This window comes from Chelon labrosus (genome assembly GCF_963514085.1).
Source record: "Chelon labrosus genome assembly, chromosome: 15".
NCBI lineage: Eukaryota > Metazoa > Chordata > Actinopteri > Mugiliformes > Mugilidae > Chelon > Chelon labrosus.
In genome coordinates, this window is record NC_140348.1 from 28,116,133 (window position 1) to 28,137,076 (window position 20,944).

At 47.1% G+C, this 20,944-nt stretch overlaps 1 protein-coding gene across 1 annotated transcript in view; it reads right to left on the bottom strand.

Annotated features, from left to right (window-relative positions):
- LOC311500684 (bone morphogenetic protein receptor type-1A-like) overlaps positions 1–20,944 on the bottom strand; it is a 45,766-nt gene that overhangs the window by 15,769 nt on the left and 9,053 nt on the right. Inside the window, exon 2 of the mRNA XM_084562231.1 lies at positions 10,453–10,556. The gene's annotated coding sequence lies outside the window, so the exon portion shown is untranslated. The remainder of the gene's footprint in view (positions 1–10,452; positions 10,557–20,944) is intronic.

Below are 20,944 nucleotides of genomic sequence, written 5' to 3' on the forward strand. Positions count from 1 at the left end.
CTCTTGTGTCTTCCTAAAGTCTGTCCTTGTCTTCCTTGTCTTCTCCTAGAGTTGGTCTCCTGTGTCTTCCTAAAGTCTGTCCTTGTCTTCCTTGTCTTCTCCTAGAGTTGGTCTCTTGTGTCTTCCTAAAGTCTGTCCTTGTCTTCCTTGTCTTCTCCTAGAGTTGGTCTCTTGTGTCTTCCTAAAGTCTGTCCTTGTCTTCCTTGTCTTCTCCTAGAGTTGGTCTCCTGTAGCTTCCTAAAGTCTGTCCTTGTCTTCCTTGTCTTCTCCTAGAGTTGGTCTCTTGTGTCTTCCTAAAGTCTGTCCTTGTCTTCCTTGTCTTCTCCTAGAGTTGGTCTCTTGTGTCTTCCTAAAGTCTGTCCTTGTCTTCCTTGTCTTCTCCTAGAGTTGGTCTCCTGTAGCTTCCTAAAGTCTGTCCTTGTCTTCCTTGTCTTCTCCTAGAGTTGGTCTCCTGTAGCTTCCTAAAGTCTGTCCTTGTCTTCCTTGTCTTCTCCTAGAGTTGGTCTCCTGTAGCTTCCTAAAGTCTGTCCTTGTCTTCCTTGTCTTCTCCTAGAGTTGGTCTCCTGTGTCTTCTTAAAGTCTGTCCTTGTCTTCCTTGTCTTCTCCTAGAGTGGACTGGATTCTGTTCAGATGATCAACTACTACCACCTCACCACACATCCACACTATTGTTCCTCTTTAAAACAGAAGAAGAGGTTTTGACGCTATAGAGATGTGGTTTTGGTTTATGGTAAACTTTAAACAAATAACAACAAATCTAAATGAGTCTTGGTTGAAGCTTGCTCTGATCGGGACGCTGCTTGTTCTGACCCAGTGTTTCCTCTTCCCTCTCAGCTCTACAGGACAAGATTAATTAATAAATATAAATATATGTGAGTCAGAGAGCTCTTGTTTACTCGGGCAGGTTTTGTTTTTGCTGCTCTCCGTCTTTTCTTTCATGTTATTAACGTCAGGAGCTGCAGTGAAGATCTAATAACGCAGCACAGAGCAGGAAGTAGAAGGAGGACACTTTAATCTCGTCCCCAGTCCTCTGCCTTGTCTTCTCCGGCTCCTCTGGTTGGAGACGCTCGGGTCCAGATAAGGAACGTGTGCGTTGAAGTGGAAGAATCTTCACCTCGCCGTCACAACAAGAAGAACCACAGTCTGTTTGCTCCGCGCAGAGATCGAGGGCGGAAAGGAGAGATAAAGACGCACAAAGACACATTCAGAGGGAGGACAAGACGAGGCAGGCTCAGGGAGGACGTCTGCTGCTGCTGCCTCCCCCATCCTCCCCCCCTCACCCCTTCCTAAATCACCTCCACTTCCTTTTGAACGCACACATGTTCGACTGGTGACGGTCGGCGGCTGAAAAACAAATCTGTTCCTTTAATGGTGAATTAAACGTCCTCACACTGACCCACAGAGTCTCTGAATCACTGACGTGTCGGGAAACTTTCACTCCCCTTCCTCTTCCTCATCCTCATCCTCTTCATGTTCAGACCTGTCTCTGATCCTCTGGTCTCCGTCAAACAACAACTCCTTTCTCCCTCCGAGCTCAGACACCTTTTCCTTCTCAGATATCAACAACGACATTTACAGCTTCACGATACGTTCAGATAAACCTGAAAGATTCTCCAACACGATTCTTCTTTACTCTACATTTATTTTATTATTTATTTATTTTAAATACGCCACGTTCTGACTGAATATTTCTTCTTTCATCCCCCGACCTCCTCAGTGTGGTTGCCAGAGTTAATAACAGCAGATAGTTGTGCTTCTTGTCGTTTTAGTTCATTTCCTGTACAAAGCTACAAAGCTAACGAAGGTAAAGAGCTAACAGAGCTACAGAGCTAATGCTAACAGAGCTACAGAGCTAACGAAGCTACAGAGCTAATGAAGGTAAAGAGCTAACAGAGCTACAGAGCTAATGAAGGTAAAGAGCTAACAGAGCTACAGAGCTAATGAAGGTAAAGAGCTAACAGAGCTACAGAGCTAATGAAGGTAAAGAGCTAACAGAGCTACAGAGCTAATGAAGGTAAAGAGCTAACGGAGCTACAAAGCTAACGAAGCTACAAAATGGCACCTTCAGGTTTCTAGAGACTGATGGGGATGAAGATTTAGACGTCAAAGACTTTCCCTCAGTCTCAGTGTCCAGTGTCGTCCCCCCTCGCCTCCCTCATCCCCCCCCCCCCCCCGGCAGACAGTGGGTAATGTAGCGTAGCTGCTTTAGCTAGCTGAACACGACATCTTGGAGGAGGAACCTTCAGTTTCCCCGTGAATGAAAGGAGGTATTGTTAGCGGTCCCACCTGTACAGACTAAGACACCCTTATTGGGAACCACTGAGCCATGGCTGCCCCCCCCCCACGCCCCCCCACGCCCCCAGGGGAAGGAATTTGAGGTCGCACCGCTCCCAGGGGCTGCTGGGAAATGTGGCAGGACAGAAGCAGAGGGTTCAGGTTTGTGGAGGAGCTCTTTAAAGGCTTTTATAGAAGCTGTCTGGGGATAATAACTTTTCATTTGGCTGCAGAGGGAGACGACTATAAAACGATTATGTAAAATGATATTAAAGCACCGCGGCTCTGCAGCAGACGAGGTACGACGCTGCGATTACATTTATTATTACTCTGACAACGCACCGACAGAGAGGAATAAATGGCTCTGCATCAACGGGGTCGTCCTCCCGAACAATTAGAGACGTTTAGCTGCAAACTAATGCGACTCTAACAAAGCTAACAGCTACAGCGCTTACATCGATACCTAGCTAAAATAGCTAACAAAGCCACAGAGCTAACAACGCTAACAAAGCTACAGAGCTAACAATGTTAGAGACCCAACAGAGATAATGAGCTAACAAAGCTACAATGCTAACAGAGCTACAAATCTCCTGACAGGAGCATCCTCTACTTTTTTTCTGGGTTCAACTTCTCTGCGTTTAGTACCTTAGTACCTTTAGTAAACAAGACTGAATGTGGGTCAGACCAGTTTCATAGAAAGCTGTTTTCAGGTGAGGAAGTGAAAACCATTTGAAAACATAATTTCTCATTTTTCCTTAAACATTTAGACATAAAACCAACATGTTCAATAAAGCAGCTCCTCCTAGAAACGTTGTGAAATGACAGTGGACCCTGGCAGGCGTTATTAATCCATCATTAACCCCCCCCTCCCTCCACCCCACCACCTCAGACAGACATCAATAATCAAGCCTTAATGTGTCTCCACTTCCTGCTCTGGAAGAACGGCGGCAGACTAAATAAACGACGCTGATTGGACGAGGCCGAGCAAATAAAAGCAGTAATGAGGGAGACCGGAGGAGAGCGTGGACGGGGACGAGTTATCCCTCGCTCCTCATTCGCTCAGTCGTGATTACAATCATATTAAAGAGGCTGGAAACAAACATGTAGCACGGTCTGGTTGAGTTCACTCAGATCTGGAAGAAATGTCGGGAACGGAAAAAATAATTAGATGAATAACAAAGAAACTGTTTAACTGCAGCTTGACTTTCTTGACAGCTTGGTCACATTTAAGTTTTGGAAATAAAAGTTTTATAATTTAGAGGCCGGGCGATTTAACAGAGCAACAAAACTAAGAGCTAACAGAGCTAATGAAGCTAACCCACAGCGTAACCCTACTCCAGAGCTAACAGGGGACCAGGTGCCGTGTCTTCAGAAAGCATGGCAGCTTGTTCTACGTCAAGTTTCTTCTCTTTCAGTCCTTCTTTTCCCTCCCTTTCCTCCTGCTCCTTCTGATTTCTCCCCTCTCCCTCCATCTTGGCCCCGTTCCCCGTCCCCTCCAGGGGCCCCTCCTTGCAGGCGGGCCTCTGGGTGCTGCAGCAGCCTCCCGTCGGTGTCGGCGCCCTGCCCGACATGCCTTTCAGGGCCTGAGAGACTGCAGGCCAGACTTTCTGGCTCCACTGCCATTGTTTGCTTGGCTGCTCTGTGCCTCTTCCCTGGCGATGGATTAGCATAAGAATACCCAGAATGCCCCTGAACCACGGTGAGCGCCACTGCAGGCCTCTTCCTCCTCCTCCTCCTCCTCCTCATCATCCTCCAGACAATCCACATACTCATCTCCTTCTGAGTTGGTTAATGGTGCAACGATGAAAGGATGAATTTTAAACCAGTGACAGAAAAGGAGGAGCTTCACAGTCACAGTGGGAGTTGAACCCACAACCCTGGCAGTGCCTTGCTTCCACTAATACATTACAGTCACTGGCTCTTTGATTATTATACAGCGTTTGATTATATTAGAGGTAAGAGCTACACAGCTAACTTCAGAGCTAACAGCTCTATGGCGCTAACAGAGCCAAGAGCTAACAGAGCTAACAGAACCAAGAGCTAACAGAGCTAACAGAGCTAACAGAACCAAGAGCTAACAGAGCTAACAGAGCTAACAGAACCAAGAGCTAACAGAGCTAACAGAGCTAACAGAATCAAGAGCTAACAGAGCTAACAGAACCAAGAGCTAACAGAGCTAACAGAGCTAACAGAACCAAGAGCTAACAGAGCTAACAGAACCAAGAGCTAACAGAGCTAATAGAACCAAGAGCTAACAGAGCTAACAGAACCAAGAGCTAACAGAGCTAATAGATGGATAGATACTTTATTTAACTATACAGCTAACAAAAGTAAAAGAGCTCTAAAGCTAACAAACTTAAAGGAGCTAATGAGGAACTAGCTGCTTTAGTTTTAGCGGTCTACTGACATGCTAGCCATTAGCATCTGTTCTGGTGTCCTCATCAATTGATTAACAACTGGTATTAGCATTAGCTTTGTCATTAGCATCTGCTCTGTGTTTCTTCTCTCAGAACCACCTGATGAGGACCCAGCGATGAATCCCAGGCTCTGAGCTCAGACCAACAATCAGATTAACCTCTGGAACAGTTCAGCTCCTCAGTGTCTCCGCTACAGGGGGGAGGGGCTTCAGTTTTAGGAAGCGTTCGTCTTGGTGAATTTATGAGGACGATGAGCATTAAGGTTCCCCGGTCTGAACCCAGTAATGTCTCGTTTAAAGCCTGAGCAGACGGAGCAGGCAGCACTGAAGCCTAACGTCATTAGAGGCCAGCGGAGGACCAGCAGCTACAAACTACAGGACATTTACTTCATCTCTTTACCCAGAATCCTCAGGGGCGGCGCTGAGCACATACAGGCAGACTGTGATTTATGATGATGATGAGGAGGAGGAGGACAGACGCTGATCCTCCTCAGTAGTAAAGTAATAAAGCAGCTCAGACCCTGGAGGTGTTTTTAACCACTCTAATCGCCATGGCAACGGGTCCATCCATCACTGCCACCATGTCACCTTAGTCCTGCCACCGAGTCATAAAACAAATGCACTCAGAGCATAAAAACAACAAATGACCATAAATCACACGACACAGACCTCCCAGCTAAACCAGCTAGCGCTAGTGCTACACAACAACACGAGCTAACCTCACCCTAGAGCAGGGCTAACAGGGCTAACAGGGCTAACAGGGCTAACAGGGCTAAAAGAGCTAACAGGGCTAACAGACCTCCCAGCTAAACCAGCTAGCGCTAGTGCTACACAACAACACGAGCTAACCTCACCCTAGAGCAGGGCTAACAGGGCTAACAGGGCTAACAGGGCTAACAGAGCTCCCAGCTAAACCAGATAGCGCTAGTGCTACACAACAACACACGCTAACCTCATCCTAGAGCAGAGCTAACAGAGCTAACAGGGCTAAAAGATCTAACAGAGCTCCCAGCTAAACCAGATAGCGCTAGTGCTACACAACAACACACGCTAACCTCATCCTAGAGCAGAGCTAACAGAGCTAACAGGGCTAACAGGGCTAACAGAGCTAACAGGGCTAACAGACCTCCCAGCTAAACCAGCTAGCGCTAGTGCTACACAACAACACGAGCTAACCTCACCCTAGAGCAGGGCTAACAGGGCTAACAGGGCTAACAGGGCTAAAAGAGCTAACAGGGCTAACAGACCTCCCAGCTAAACCAGCTAGCGCTAGTGCTACACAACAACACGAGCTAACCTCACCCTAGAGCAGGGCTAACAGGGCTAACAGGGCTAACAGGGCTAAAAGATCTAACAGAGCTCCCAGCTAAACCAGATAGCGCTAGTGCTACACAACAACACACGCTAACCTCATCCTAGAGCAGAGCTAACAGAGCTAACAGGGCTAACAGGGCTAACAGAGCTAACAGGGCTAACACAGCTAACAGGGCTAACAGACCTCCCAGCTAAACCAGCTAGCGCTAGTGCTACACAACAACACACGCTAACAGAGCTAACAGGGCTAACAGAGCTAACAGACCTCCCAGCTAAACCAGCTAGCGCTAGTGCTACACAACAACACGAGCTAACCTCATCCTAGAGCAGAGCTAACAGGGCTAACAGGGCTAACAGAGCTAACAGGGCTAACAGGGCTAACAGACCTCCCAGCTAAACCAGCTAGCGCTAGTGCTACACAACAACACACGCTAACAGAGCTAACAGGGCTAACAGAGCTAACAGACCTCCCAGCTAAACCAGCTAGCGCTAGTGCTACACAACAACACACGCTAACCTCACCCTAGAGTAGAGCTAACAGGGCTAACAGGGCTAACAGAGCTAACAGGGCTAACAGGGCTAACAGAGCTAACAGAGCTAACAGACCTCCCAGCTAAACCAGCTAGCGCCGCTGCTTCACAACAACACACGCTAACCTCAACTTAGAGCAGAGCTAACAGGGCTAACAGGGCTAACAGAGCTAACAGAGCTAACAGGGCTAACAGACCTCCCAGCTAAACCAGCTAGCGCCGCTGCTTCACAACAACACACGCTAACCTCACCCTAGAGCAGAGCTAACAGAGCTAACAGGGCTTACAGAGCTAACAGAGCTAACAGGGCTAACAGACCTCCCAGCTAAACCAGCTAGCGCCGCTGCTTCACAACAACACGAGCTAACCTCATCCTAGAGCAGAGCTAACAGGGCTAACAGTGGTACTGAACTACAGAGCTACAAAGCTACAGAGATGACACAGCTAGCGGAGCTAACAAAGCTACAGCGCTAACAAAGCTGCAGCGCTAACAGGGATAACTGACCTACGCAGTTACTGAGCTACAATGCTAAATGGTCTAATAGAGCTATGTGGCTAACAGAACTATAGAGTTAATAGAGCTAACAAAGCTAACAGTGATGCAAGGCTTACAGGGCTACAATGCTAACTAAGCTATCAGACCTAGCAGCCACTATAAATAAACAAAAACATCTAAATCAAGATGTTTACGTCTGTAACTCATTAGTTTTCAGGTAAATATGTAAAAGACTATATTTGGTCTGTGAAACAACAAACCTTTCATAAAACTATTTAGTGATTCATTTAGGTTTTACTTCTGTCAGCTGATCTTCTCGGTTTATTGATAACAACCAAGACCTCCACCTCCTCCTCCTCCTCCTCCTCCACACAACTCCCCTTTCCCTTCCCCCTCCTCCAACTGTTGCTGGAATGTGGGAGGCAGGTAATGGAAAGTACCCCCCCCCTCCACTCAGTCCAGGAACTCTCAGCTCTGATGGCGTCGTCTCCACAGACACTTGGCCGTTTTAAAGACACTACAGCAGCTACATGCTAACAGCTAAAACACACTGGACCACAAAGACGAAGCATGTTGTCTGCTCTACGCTGAGATGTTGAATGACTCTGTGTCTGTATGCTGGAACATAAATAATATGTATAATAATGACCTCTGACCTCTGACCTCTGACATCAAATATTCACACTTTGTCTGGTAAACAGCACAGAGAGGGTTAACACTTCAGTTACACCTATACTACACCTGTACTAGTTTATTGAATGTAAACTGCTATAGAGGTATGCTAACTGTATTAGCATGTAGCTGGAGGTAAAACACACGTCTGTCAGCCACTAAGCTAGCTTCTAAGGCTAACGCTAAAAACAGAAGAACTTTCAACTTGGCGGGGATCATTGACCATCACAACAACCCAATGGGACAAACTACAAGGACACCTAGCAGCTAGCCTAGCCCTTAAAGCTAACGCTAGCTAGCATGCTGCTGTCCGTTAGCTAGCATGCTGCTGTCCGTTAGCTAGCATGCTGCTGTCCGTTAGCAATAACTACTGGTGAGATTATCTGTGGTGCATTCAGTGCTCCCTGGTCTGGTCTGATAACCCACTATACCGTCCTATAGTGTGTGCATGTCTAAGATCGTTTAAGATCAGACAGAAGATTATTTGTCAGGATTTAAAACAGAGAGAAAAAGATGCTCAGCTGATCAAGAGTCCGCCTCCAGACGCTGTCAATCATCCACCACAGCCAATCAGACGCTGCTGCCGACGCTGTCAATCATCCACCACAGCCAATCAGACGCTGCTGCCGACAGAGTGGAAACTTTCGTGAAACATAAATGTGAGCGTAGCCGAGTGTGTGGTCTGGTCAGAGACTGGACTCTGGACGGTTTCATGGAAACTACAGCCAGGCCACAGAGCTGTGCACGGCTGCCACGGCGATATAGGTGGTCCGCTGGGTTGCATAACCAGGACCCGTCGGCCAGTTCATTAGGTACACCAGCACAACATGTTGAGCAGTCCTGCACTGAAGGAGGTGGAGACGGATTCATAAAGACACTTTCTCTGCTAATATTCTTTGAAGCAGCTTAAAAACTAAATATTAAAGTTTGTTCTGTTTCCAGATTTTAATCAGAATGACTGAAAAAGAAAAAAGAACTGTCCATTTCATTAGGTACACTTGTGAAAATGTTCTGGTGTTCAGCTTTAGTTTCTAACAACAACAGAGAGATGTTGATTCAACTGTGTTTTCATTTAGTAGAACTATTGAACTGACACACGTTCCTATTATTTTGGCGCTGCAGTCAGCAGGCTGAATAACAGAGAGACTTAACAAAATATCTATCATCTCCCCAAATCAGTCCAGTTTAACAGAACCTCCTCCTCAATGATCATCCAGATGAATCACATTATTGGTTGAAATGATCAAAGTCGTTTCTAGTAACTGATTAATTTATTATTACACCTCTAATCTAATGAAAATACTTTAAATTAACACTTTTCTGACTGTGTTTCAACATCAACTGGACGTGAAGCGTTTAATCACTAGTGTACCTAATAAACTGGCCAGTGAGTCTTGACCTCCAGCCCGTTCAGAGCTAAAAACAGCTGAGGACTTGAAAGTGGACGGAGAAGGAGTGACGAGTTGAGACAGGAAGAAAGGAATCCGACGCCGCGAGCCGACGGGCGTGTGTCGATTCTTACGACGCACGTTACAGACGTTAAAAAAGTTTCCCCTGGAAATATTAAAACTCAGGCTTGGCGGGCTGTAAGCTGAGCCGGGTCGATCTGATCCGAGCCGGGCTGCAGGGGCGGCGGCGGCGGGGGTGGGGGGGTCGACTTCTGAGGGACATATGGGAGTGATTTTGCGCTGCAGACTGGACGGCTCTGTTTGAAGGTCTGTCGACAGGAGGAGGAGACTCAGACGCTTGAGTCACCTCCTCGTCCTGAAACTAATCTGCCTCGTCTCTAGAACTAAAACCGTAGAGCTCCAGTCCCCAGAGACAAAGTAAATAAAGTAAATAAAAGCATAAACTTGTAGAAATCCTACTGCTGATGCTAAGCTAAGCTAAGCATTCAACGTTAAATCTCCCTGCTGATTTTATTTCACTCAAAAGTTTGGTTTAACATCTTGTTAATTACTTTTGCAGCTTTTATTTATTTTTTTATTTACAACTAGATGCTCATGTGTGGCCTGCTAATGTTTTTATTTATTCGTTTATTGTGTTAAACTCGTCTGGTAAAAAGCTTTTAGCGTCCTCTGGCTCCGAGCAGCCAATCAGACGAGACCTCTGGACTGTGGTTCAACTATGATGAAGCTGGAACTTGTCATGAAAGTAGTTTGTTGTGGAAAGTTATCGGTGGAAAAGCTATGCTAAACGTTATGCTAACTTCTTGGATGTAAACTGCTGTAGACCTACGCTAACAGCATTAGCATGTACTAGGTGGGGGGAAACCCATGCCTTCAGCTGCTAAGCTAGCTTCTAAGGCTAATGCTAAAAACAACAGAAGAACCGTGAAGAGTGTAAATAGTAAATATGAATGTTTATTGTTGTTGCTCAGAGTTTAGTACGGTTTCTAATAAATAATAATAATAACAAACGCTCAGATCACGAGGAGCCGTCCAGCCTCTGGGCTCGGTGTAATCACCTCTTCCTGCTCTGTGGTTATTAATCAAACCAGACGACAGCTCCAATGACCCAATCAGAGCATGTAATTAAAAGCCAGGAAGCCTCCTGATTGGCCAGCTCTGCCTTCAGCCCTGGGGGTCAGAGGTTAATCTCCTCAAAGAGCAGGAGGAGGAGGAGGAGGAGGGGGAGGGGGAGGAGGAGGAGGAGGGGGAGGAGGAGGAGGAGGAGGAGGAGGGGGTCGGCTAATCAAGGAGTAATCACTGCTCCAGTCAGCAAAGAGGCTGATGTTTATGTTTTCATACCTGACTGGTGGCTCCATGGCTGAACGGTGTGCATGACGTCGCACGGCTCCATGGGAAACGCAGTCTGGAAGTCAGATCAGACCAACATCACAACCACCGCCGACCTGAGAGACGAAGAACAAGAAGAACGTTGGTTAGGATTCAATTAGTGTCAGACAAGGAGACAAACACCGGAACATTTTTAGACTGTGTTGGTTCATCAGTGTAGTAAATATATAAATAACTGTAGACTCCCAGAACTAACTGAACCACAACAGAACCTCCTGAAAGACCCCTAGGACCAACAGAACCTCCTCTAAGACCCCTAGGACCAACAGAACCTCCTCAAAGACCCCTAGGACCAACAGAACCTCCTCAAAGACTCCTAGGACCAACAGAACCTCCTCAAAGACCCCTAGGACCAACAGAACCTCCTCTAAGACCCCTAGGACCAACAGAACCTCCTCAAAGACCCCTAGGACCAACAGAACCTCCTCAAAGACTCCTAGGACCAACAGAACCTCCTCAAAGACCCCTAGGACCAACAGAACCTCCTCTAAGACCCCTAGGACCAACAGAACCTCCTCAAAGACTCCTAGGACCAACAGAACCTCCTCAAAGACTCCTAGGACCAACAGAACCTCCTCAAAGACTCCAAGGACCAACAGAACCTCCTCTAAGACTCCAAGGACCAATAGAACCTCCTCTAAGACTCCCAGGACCAACAGAACCTCCTCAAAGACTCCCAGGACCAACAGAACCTCCTCAAAGACTCCTAGGACCAACAGAACCTCCTCAAAGACTCCTAGGACCAACAGAACCTCCTCAAAGACTCCTATGACCAACAGAACTCCTGGGCTTGAATCTGCCTCATCTTAGATCAGTGCTGAAGTCGTGTGTTCGTGGCCCGGTTCTGTTCATGAGGAGACAAGTGGAGCAGCGTGGACGCCAGTCGGGACGAGCCTCCACCGACACAGAAGCCTTTTCATTCGACAACACCAGCTCATCAAAGGAGGCTCTATTTAGTCAAGGAGTTCATATTCACTGAGGCTGAGCAGTAGAGGGACCACATGGCAAGTGAACTTCAAAATAAAAGCCTGACCTTTCATCTCTTTATTTATCCACTAACACACGTATCGTCAGGTGACCAGGAAGTCTGCACGTAACACCCAACGGATGTAAACTATTTCACTTTTAATCACTTTCAACAGGAAACAGGTTCAGTACCACTGGGTCTAAAGAACAGTGGTTTTAATGATATATAGGAAGGAAGGAAGGAAGGAAGGAAGGAGGGAAGGAAGGAAAGAGGGAAGGAAGGAAGGAAGGAAGGAAGGAAGGAAGGAAAGGAAGTAATGTTGAACCGCTGGATCAGAACCATGACCAGCTGTTTGTTGGTCAGACGACACTGACAGTGAATGCATCACTTTAGATGTGGACTGTTATTTACACGTGTTCATCCTCTGGAGAGCAGGAACACCAGAGCAAACGAGGACGAAGCTGGACCGACTCCTGCTTCCTTAAGGTCAAAGGTCAGGACCGGCAGCGAGCGGCGTCTCCCTGCTGCCGCCAGAACCAGTGCTCTCAGCTGGAAGACGTCCTGGAGTGGCTGAGTTATTACAGGACAGAGACGGGGGCCGAGAGCCGTCACGGGGCCGGCGTTAGAAAAGAAAAAAACAGCTGCTGCATAAAACAAGCGCACCTCCTCCTCCTCCTCCTCCTCCTCCTCCTCCTCCTCCTCCTCCTCCTCGTCTGAGGACGGAGAGGTGGTGCCAAGAAAAAGAAAAACAGATCCTGTTCTCCCACACACGAGGACGAGTGAAACACGGCTCTGCTTTCCATCCCACCGCTTTTACGGGCGCCATGATGAAGTCCAACAGCTGAGTGGAAACAGAAATTAAACATTTTCATCCCCAGACGGAAAGTTTGGGTCGGAGTAGAAACGATGAGGAGACGATGCAGAACGTCTAAAGCATTAAATAAACACCAGAGACAGACGTTTAAGGACTAATTAAATATTCAACAACTGATCCTCCTCCACTAACGGACCAACGGGACGACACAGAGGCAACATGGCCGCCACTCGTCTGTTCATCAAAACTGGAAACAGTAGAGACACGATCTGGATTATTAGTAAATATCTAGCTTTAAAATATTTAACAACTGGCTGCATGGACAAAGATGATGATGATGAAGAAGGACGTGGTGAAGAAGAAGAAGAAGAAGGAGAAGAAGAAGGAGAAACATCTTCCAGAGAGGGTTAGGGAGTTTATGGCAGCGTTGGATGACCAGAACATTTCTGGAGTAGAGAACACAAGGTACCAGCTACCCTCTCCACACTACATTAACTTTGACTGAAAGATTTATTGGACTGAATCCAGTCCACTCTAGGAGAAGACAAGGAAGACAAGGACAGACTTTAGGAAGACACAGGAGACCAACTCTAGGAGAAGACAAGGAAGACAAGGACAGACTTTAGGAAGACACAGGAGACCAACTCTAGGAGAAGACAAGGAAGACAAGGACAGACTTTAGGAAGACACAGGAGACCAACTCTAGGAGAAGACAAGGAGGACAAGGACAGACTTTAGGAAGCTACAGGAGACCAACTCTAGGAGAAGACAAGGAAGACAAGGACAGACTTTAGGAAGACACAGGAGACCAACTCTAGGAGAAGACAAGGAGGACAAGGACAGACTTTAGGAAGCTACAGGAGACCAACTCTAGGAGAAGACAAGGAAGACAAGGACAGACTTTAGGAAGACACAGGAGACCAACTCTAGGAGAAGACAAGGAAGACAAGGACAGACTTTAGGAAGCTACAGGAGACCAACTCTAGGAGAAGACAAGGAAGACAAGGACAGACTTTAGGAAGCTACAGGAGACCAACTCTAGGAGAAGACAAGGAAGACAAGGACAGACTTTAGGACGCTACAGGAGACCAACTCTAGGAGAAGACAAGGAAGACAAGGACAGACTTTAGGAAGCTACAGGAGACCAACTCTAGGAGAAGACAAGGAAGACAAGGACAGACTTTAGGAAGCTACAGGAGACCAACTCTAGGAGAAGACAAGGAAGACAAGGACAGACTTTAGGACGACACAGGAGACCAACTCTAGGAGAAGACAAGGAAGACAAGGACAGACTTTAGGAAGCTACAGGAGACCAACTCTAGGAGAAGACAAGGAAGACAAGGACAGACTTTAGGAAGCTACAGGAGACCAACTCTAGGAGAAGACAAGGAAGACAAGGACAGACTTTAGGAAGCTACAGGAGACCAACTCTAGGAGAAGACAAGGAAGACAAGGACAGACTTTAGGAAGCTACAGGAGACCAACTCTAGGAGAAGACAAGGAAGACAAGGACAGACTTTAGGACGACACAGGAGACCAACTCTAGGAGAAGACAAGGAAGACAAGGACAGACTTTAGGAAGACACAGGAGACCAACTCTAGGAGAAGACAAGGAAGACAAGGACAGACTTTAGGAAGCTACAGGAGACCAACTCTAGGAGAAGACAAGGAAGACAAGGACAGACTTTAGGAAGCTACAGGAGACCAACTCTAGGAGAAGACAAGGAAGACAAGGACAGACTTTAGGAAGCTACAGGAGACCAACTCTAGGAGAAGACAAGGAAGACAAGGACAGACTTTAGGAAGCTACAGGAGACCAACTCTAGGAGAAGACAAGGAAGACAAGGACAGACTTTAGGAAGCTACAGGAGACCAACTCTAGGAGAAGACAAGGAAGACAAGGACAGACTTTAGGAAGCTACAGGAGACCAACTCTAGGAGAAGACAAGGAAGACAAGGACAGACTTTAGGAAGCTACAGGAGACCAACTCTAGGAGAAGACAAGGAAGACAAGGACAGACTTTAGGAAGCTACAGGAGACCAACTCTAGGAGAAGACAAGGAAGACAAGGACAGACTTTAGGAAGCTACAGGAGACCAACTCTAGGAGAAGACAAGGAAGACAAGGACAGACTTTAGGAAGACACAGGAGACCAACTCTAGGAGAAGACAAGGAAGACAAGGACAGACTTTAGGAAGCTACAGGAGACCAACTCTAGGAGAAGACAAGGAAGACAAGGACAGACTTTAGGAAGCTACAGGAGACCAACTCTAGGAGAAGACAAGGAAGACAAGGACAGACTTTAGGAAGACACAGGAGACCAACTCTAGGAGAAGACAAGGAAGACAAGGACAGACTTTAGGAAGACACAGGAGACCAACTCTAGGAGAAGACAAGGAAGACAAGGACAGACTTTAGGAAGCTACAGGAGACCAACTCTAGGAGAAGACAAGGAAGACAAGGACAGACTTTAGGAAGACACAGGAGACCAACTCTAGGAGAAGACAAGGAAGACAAGGACAGACTTTAGGAAGACACAGGAGACCAACTCTAGGAGAAGACAAGGAAGACAAGGACAGACTTTAGGAAGACACAGGAGACCAACTCTAGGAGAAGACAAGGAAGACAAGGACAGACTTTAGGAAGCTACAGGAGACCAACTCTAGGAGAAGACAAGGAAGACAAGGACAGACTTTAGGACGCTACAGGAGACCAACTCTAGGAGAAGACAAGGAAGACAAGGACAGACTTTAGGAAGCTACAGGAGACCAACTCTAGGAGAAGACAAGGAAGACAAGGACAGACTTTAGGAAGCTACAGGAGACCAACTCTAGGAGAAGACAAGGAAGACAAGGACAGACTTTAGGACGACACAGGAGACCAACTCTAGGAGAAGACAAGGAAGACAAGGACAGACTTTAGGAAGCTACAGGAGACCAACTCTAGGAGAAGACAAGGAAGACAAGGACAGACTTTAGGAAGCTACAGGAGACCAACTCTAGGAGAAGACAAGGAAGACAAGGACAGACTTTAGGAAGCTACAGGAGACCAACTCTAGGAGAAGACAAGGAAGACAAGGACAGACTTTAGGAAGCTACAGGAGACCAACTCTAGGAGAAGACAAGGAAGACAAGGACAGACTTTAGGACGACACAGGAGACCAACTCTAGGAGAAGACAAGGAAGACAAGGACAGACTTTAGGAAGACACAGGAGACCAACTCTAGGAGAAGACAAGGAAGACAAGGACAGACTTTAGGAAGACACAGGAGACCAACTCTAGGAGAAGACAAGGAGGACAAGGACAGACTTTAGGAAGCTACAGGAGACCAACTCTAGGAGAAGACAAGGAAGACAAGGACAGACTTTAGGAAGACACAGGAGACCAACTCTAGGAGAAGACAAGGAGGACAAGGACAGACTTTAGGAAGCTACAGGAGACCAACTCTAGGAGAAGACAAGGAAGACAAGGACAGACTTTAGGAAGACACAGGAGACCAACTCTAGGAGAAGACAAGGAAGACAAGGACAGACTTTAGGAAGCTACAGGAGACCAACTCTAGGAGAAGACAAGGAAGACAAGGACAGACTTTAGGAAGCTACAGGAGACCAACTCTAGGAGAAGACAAGGAAGACAAGGACAGACTTTAGGACGCTACAGGAGACCAACTCTAGGAGAAGACAAGGAAGACAAGGACAGACTTTAGGAAGCTACAGGAGACCAACTCTAGGAGAAGACAAGGAAGACAAGGACAGACTTTAGGAAGCTACAGGAGACCAACTCTAGGAGAAGACAAGGAAGACAAGGACAGACTTTAGGACGACACAGGAGACCAACTCTAGGAGAAGACAAGGAAGACAAGGACAGACTTTAGGAAGCTACAGGAGACCAACTCTAGGAGAAGACAAGGAAGACAAGGACAGACTTTAGGAAGCTACAGGAGACCAACTCTAGGAGAAGACAAGGAAGACAAGGACAGACTTTAGGAAGCTACAGGAGACCAACTCTAGGAGAAGACAAGGAAGACAAGGACAGACTTTAGGAAGCTACAGGAGACCAACTCTAGGAGAAGACAAGGAAGACAAGGACAGACTTTAGGACGACACAGGAGACCAACTCTAGGAGAAGACAAGGAAGACAAGGACAGACTTTAGGAAGACACAGGAGACCAACTCTAGGAGAAGACAAGGAAGACAAGGACAGACTTTAGGAAGCTACAGGAGACCAACTCTAGGAGAAGACAAGGAAGACAAGGACAGACTTTAGGAAGCTACAGGAGACCAACTCTAGGAGAAGACAAGGAAGACAAGGACAGACTTTAGGAAGCTACAGGAGACCAACTCTAGGAGAAGACAAGGAAGACAAGGACAGACTTTAGGAAGCTACAGGAGACCAACTCTAGGAGAAGACAAGGAAGACAAGGACAGACTTTAGGAAGCTACAGGAGACCAACTCTAGGAGAAGACAAGGAAGACAAGGACAGACTTTAGGAAGCTACAGGAGACCAACTCTAGGAGAAGACAAGGAAGACAAGGACAGACTTTAGGAAGCTACAGGAGACCAACTCTAGGAGAAGACAAGGAAGACAAGGACAGACTTTAGGAAGCTACAGGAGACCAACTCTAGGAGAAGACAAGGAAGACAAGGACAGACTTTAGGAAGCTACAGGAGACCAACTCTAGGAGAAGACAAGGAAGACAAGGACAGACTTTAGGAAGACACAGGAGACCAACTCTAGGAGAAGACAAGGAAGACAAGGACAGACTTTAGGAAGCTACAGGAGACCAACTCTAGGAGAAGACAAGGAAGACAAGGACAGACTTTAGGAAGCTACAGGAGACCAACTCTAGGAGAAGACAAGGAAGACAAGGACAGACTTTAGGAAGACACAGGAGACCAACTCTAGGAGAAGACAAGGAAGACAAGGACAGACTTTAGGAAGACACAGGAGACCAACTCTAGGAGAAGACAAGGAAGACAAGGACAGACTTTAGGAAGCTACAGGAGACCAACTCTAGGAGAAGACAAGGAAGACAAGGACAGACTTTAGGAAGACACAGGAGACCAACTCTAGGAGAAGACAAGGAAGACAAGGACAGACTTTAGGAAGACACAGGAGACCAACTCTAGGAGAAGACAAGGAAGACAAGGACAGACTTTAGGAAGACACAGGAGACCAACTCTAGGAGAAGACAAGGAAGACAAGGACAGACTTTAGGAAGCTACAGGAGACCAACTCTAGGAGAAGACAAGGAAGACAAGGACAGACTTTAGGAAGCTACAGGAGACCAACTCTAGGAGAAGACAAGGAAGACAAGGACAGACTTTAGGAAGCTACAGGAGACCAACTCTAGGAGAAGACAAGGAAGACAAGGACAGACTTTAGGAAGTTACAGGAGACCAACTCTAGGAGAAGACAAGGAAGACAAGGACAGACTTTAGGACGACACAGGAGACCAACTCTAGGAGAAGACAAGGAAGACAAGGACAGACTTTAGGAAGACACAGGAGACCAACTCTAGGAGAAGACAAGGAAGACAAGGACAGACTTTAGGAAGACACAGGAGACCAACTCTAGGAGAAGACAAGGAAGACAAGGACAGACTTTAGGAAGCTACAGGAGACCAACTCTAGGAGAAGACAAGGAAGACAAGGACAGACTTTAGGACGCTACAGGAGACCAACTCTAGGAGAAGACTAGGAAGACAAGGACAGACTTTAGGACGCTACAGGAGACCAACTCTAGGAGAAGACAAGGAAGACAAGGACAGACTTTAGGACGACACAGGAGACCAACTTTAGGAGAAGACAAGGAAGACAAGGACAGACTTTAGGAAGACACAGGAGACCAACTCTAGGAGAAGACAAGGAAGACAAGGACAGACTTTAGGAAGCTACAGGAGACCAACTCTAGGAGAAGACAAGGAAGACAAGGACAGACTTTAGGAAGCTACAGGAGACCAACTCTAGGAGAAGACAAGGAAGACAAGGACAGACTTTAGGACGACACAGGAGACCAACTCTAGGAGAAGACAAGGAAGACAAGGACAGACTTTAGGAAGACACAGGAGACCAACTCTAGGAGAAGACAAGGAAGACAAGGACAGACTTTAGGACGCTACAGGAGACCAACTCTAGGAGAAGACAAGGAAGACAAGGACAGACTTTAGGAAGCTACAGGAGACCAACTCTAGGAGAAGACAAGGAAGACAAGGACAGACTTTAGGGAGCTACAGGAGACCAACTCTAGGAGAAGACAAGGAAGACAAGGACAGACTTTAGGAAGCTACAGGAGACCACCTCTAGGAGAAGACAAGGAGGACAAGGACAGACTTTAGGAAGCTACAGGAGACCGACTCTAGGAGAAGACAAGGAAGACAAGGACAGACTTTAGGACGACACAGGAGACCGACTCTAGGAGAAGACAAGGAAGACAAGGACAGACTTTAGAAAGACACAGGAGACCAACTCTAGGAGAAGACAAGGAAGACAAGGACAGACTTTAGGAAGCTACAGGAGACCAACTCTAGGAGAAGACAAGGAAGACAAGGACAGACTTTAGGAAGACACAGGAGACCAACTCTAGGAGAAGACAAGGAAGACAAGGACAGACTTTAGGAAGACACAGGAGACCAACTCTAGGAGAAGACAAGGAAGACAAGGACAGACTTTAGGAAGACACAGGAGACCAACTCTAGGAGAAGACAAGGAAGACAAGGACAGACTTTAGGAAGACACAGGAGACCAACTCTAGGAGAAGACAAGGAAGACAAGGACAGACTTTAGGAAGACACAGGAGACCAACTCTAGGAGAAGACAAGGAAGACAAGGACAGACTTTAGGAAGCTACAGGAGACCAACTCTAGGAGAAGACAAGGAAGACAAGGACAGACTTTAGGAAGCTACAGGAGACCAACTCTAGGAGAAGACAAGGAAGACAAGGACAGACTTTAGGAAGCTACAGGAGACCAACTCTAGGAGAAGACAAGGAAGACAAGGACAGACTTTAGGAAGACACAGGAGACCAACTCTAGGAGAAGACAAGGAAGACAAGGACAGACTTTAGGAAGCTACAGGAGACCAACTCTAGGAGAAGACAAGGAAGACAAGGACAGACTTTAGGAAGCTACAGGAGACCAACTCTAGGAGAAGACAAGGAAGACAAGGACAGACTTTAGGAAGACACAGGAGACCAACTCTAGGAGAAGACAAGGAAGACAAGGACAGACTTTAGGAAGCTACAGGAGACCAACTCTAGGAGAAGACAAGGAAGACAAGGACAGACTTTAGGACGCTACAGGAGACCAACTCTAGGAGAAGACAAGGAAGACAAGGACAGACTTTAGGAAGCTACAGGAGACCAACTCTAGGACATTTAAGACCAGTATATAGTTGAGACTGAACAGGAAGACGGAGGTGTGAAGAGACGTCCGTCCCAGCGTAAACAGACGGAGGTGTGAAGAGACGTCCGTCCCAGCGTAAACAGACGGAGGTGTGAAGAGACGTCCGTCCCAGCGTAAACAGACGGAGGTGTGAAGAGACGTCCGTCCCAGCGTAAACAGACGGATGTTTACAGAGTAATAAAATCAAGCTCACTTCCTGAACCAGTGTTTTACGTCGCCCTGATAATTGAACCGTCCAGAAAGAGGAACAGGTCCCGGATGATTCAAGCGTCGCCCCGAGCTGTTTACACTCAGACACACCAAGCGTCCGTCTTTTTAAAGGAAGACAAACACAGAGGGACAAAGGTAAACAGGAAGTAGAGCGAGCGTCGCTGCTCCCTCTTCCTGACTGGACCGTCCCACCAACTCATCAACCTTTATTTTAGATTCTACATTTATAGGAGTCGCTGATTTCAGACTGTAACGACGTTCAGATGAACTTTAACACAAACAGAGGCTGATTTTATAATTAAAGTGTAAAGATGAGTTGATTAATTGATGATTATTCCTCATTACAGTTAATCTGACTCTATACGTTCAGCTAACCTCTGGAGAACGCGCTCAGAGGAAGCTGCTGGTTGGATTCCAGCGTTGTAGTGACGTGTGAGGTGAAGGTGTGAAACCAGTCCTCCTCCTCCTCCTCCTCCTCCTCCTCACCAACAACAACGATGTAGCGCACATAAAAGACACAACGACGCTGAGACCGAGGGACCGAAGGACAGAAGACACGCCGGAGGACATTCAGCGGCTCGTTCCTCCAGACGTGACATTCACACCAACTGTCTCTAATGGATCTCTACCTACCGCTGGATCAGAACCATCAACAGCTGCTGGTTGCCTTGGAGACATGATCCAGATGTTGGAACAAGATGGAAAGACTCTCACATGTTAAGATCTGATTTATAAAGATGAATGAAACGTGTTGCTAATCTCTCACCACCGTCTGATAGGAACAAAAAGCTAAAACTTAGAGCCAACATGGAGGTCGCCTCAGAGTTTCTGTTTCATTCTTCGGGGGGGGGGGGGGGGATGATCCTCCTGCCTGATAGGTGCACTGGTCCCTCTGAAGTGTCAGAGGCCCCCCCGACCTCCGTCCGTGACCTCTGACCCCTCCTCCTAAGCCATGTGTAGAGGGTCACAACAGACCCCAGACAGCCAGCGGGTTAGAACCCACAACCTTTAGCAGTGATGCTAACCGATGTTAACCGATGTTAACCGATG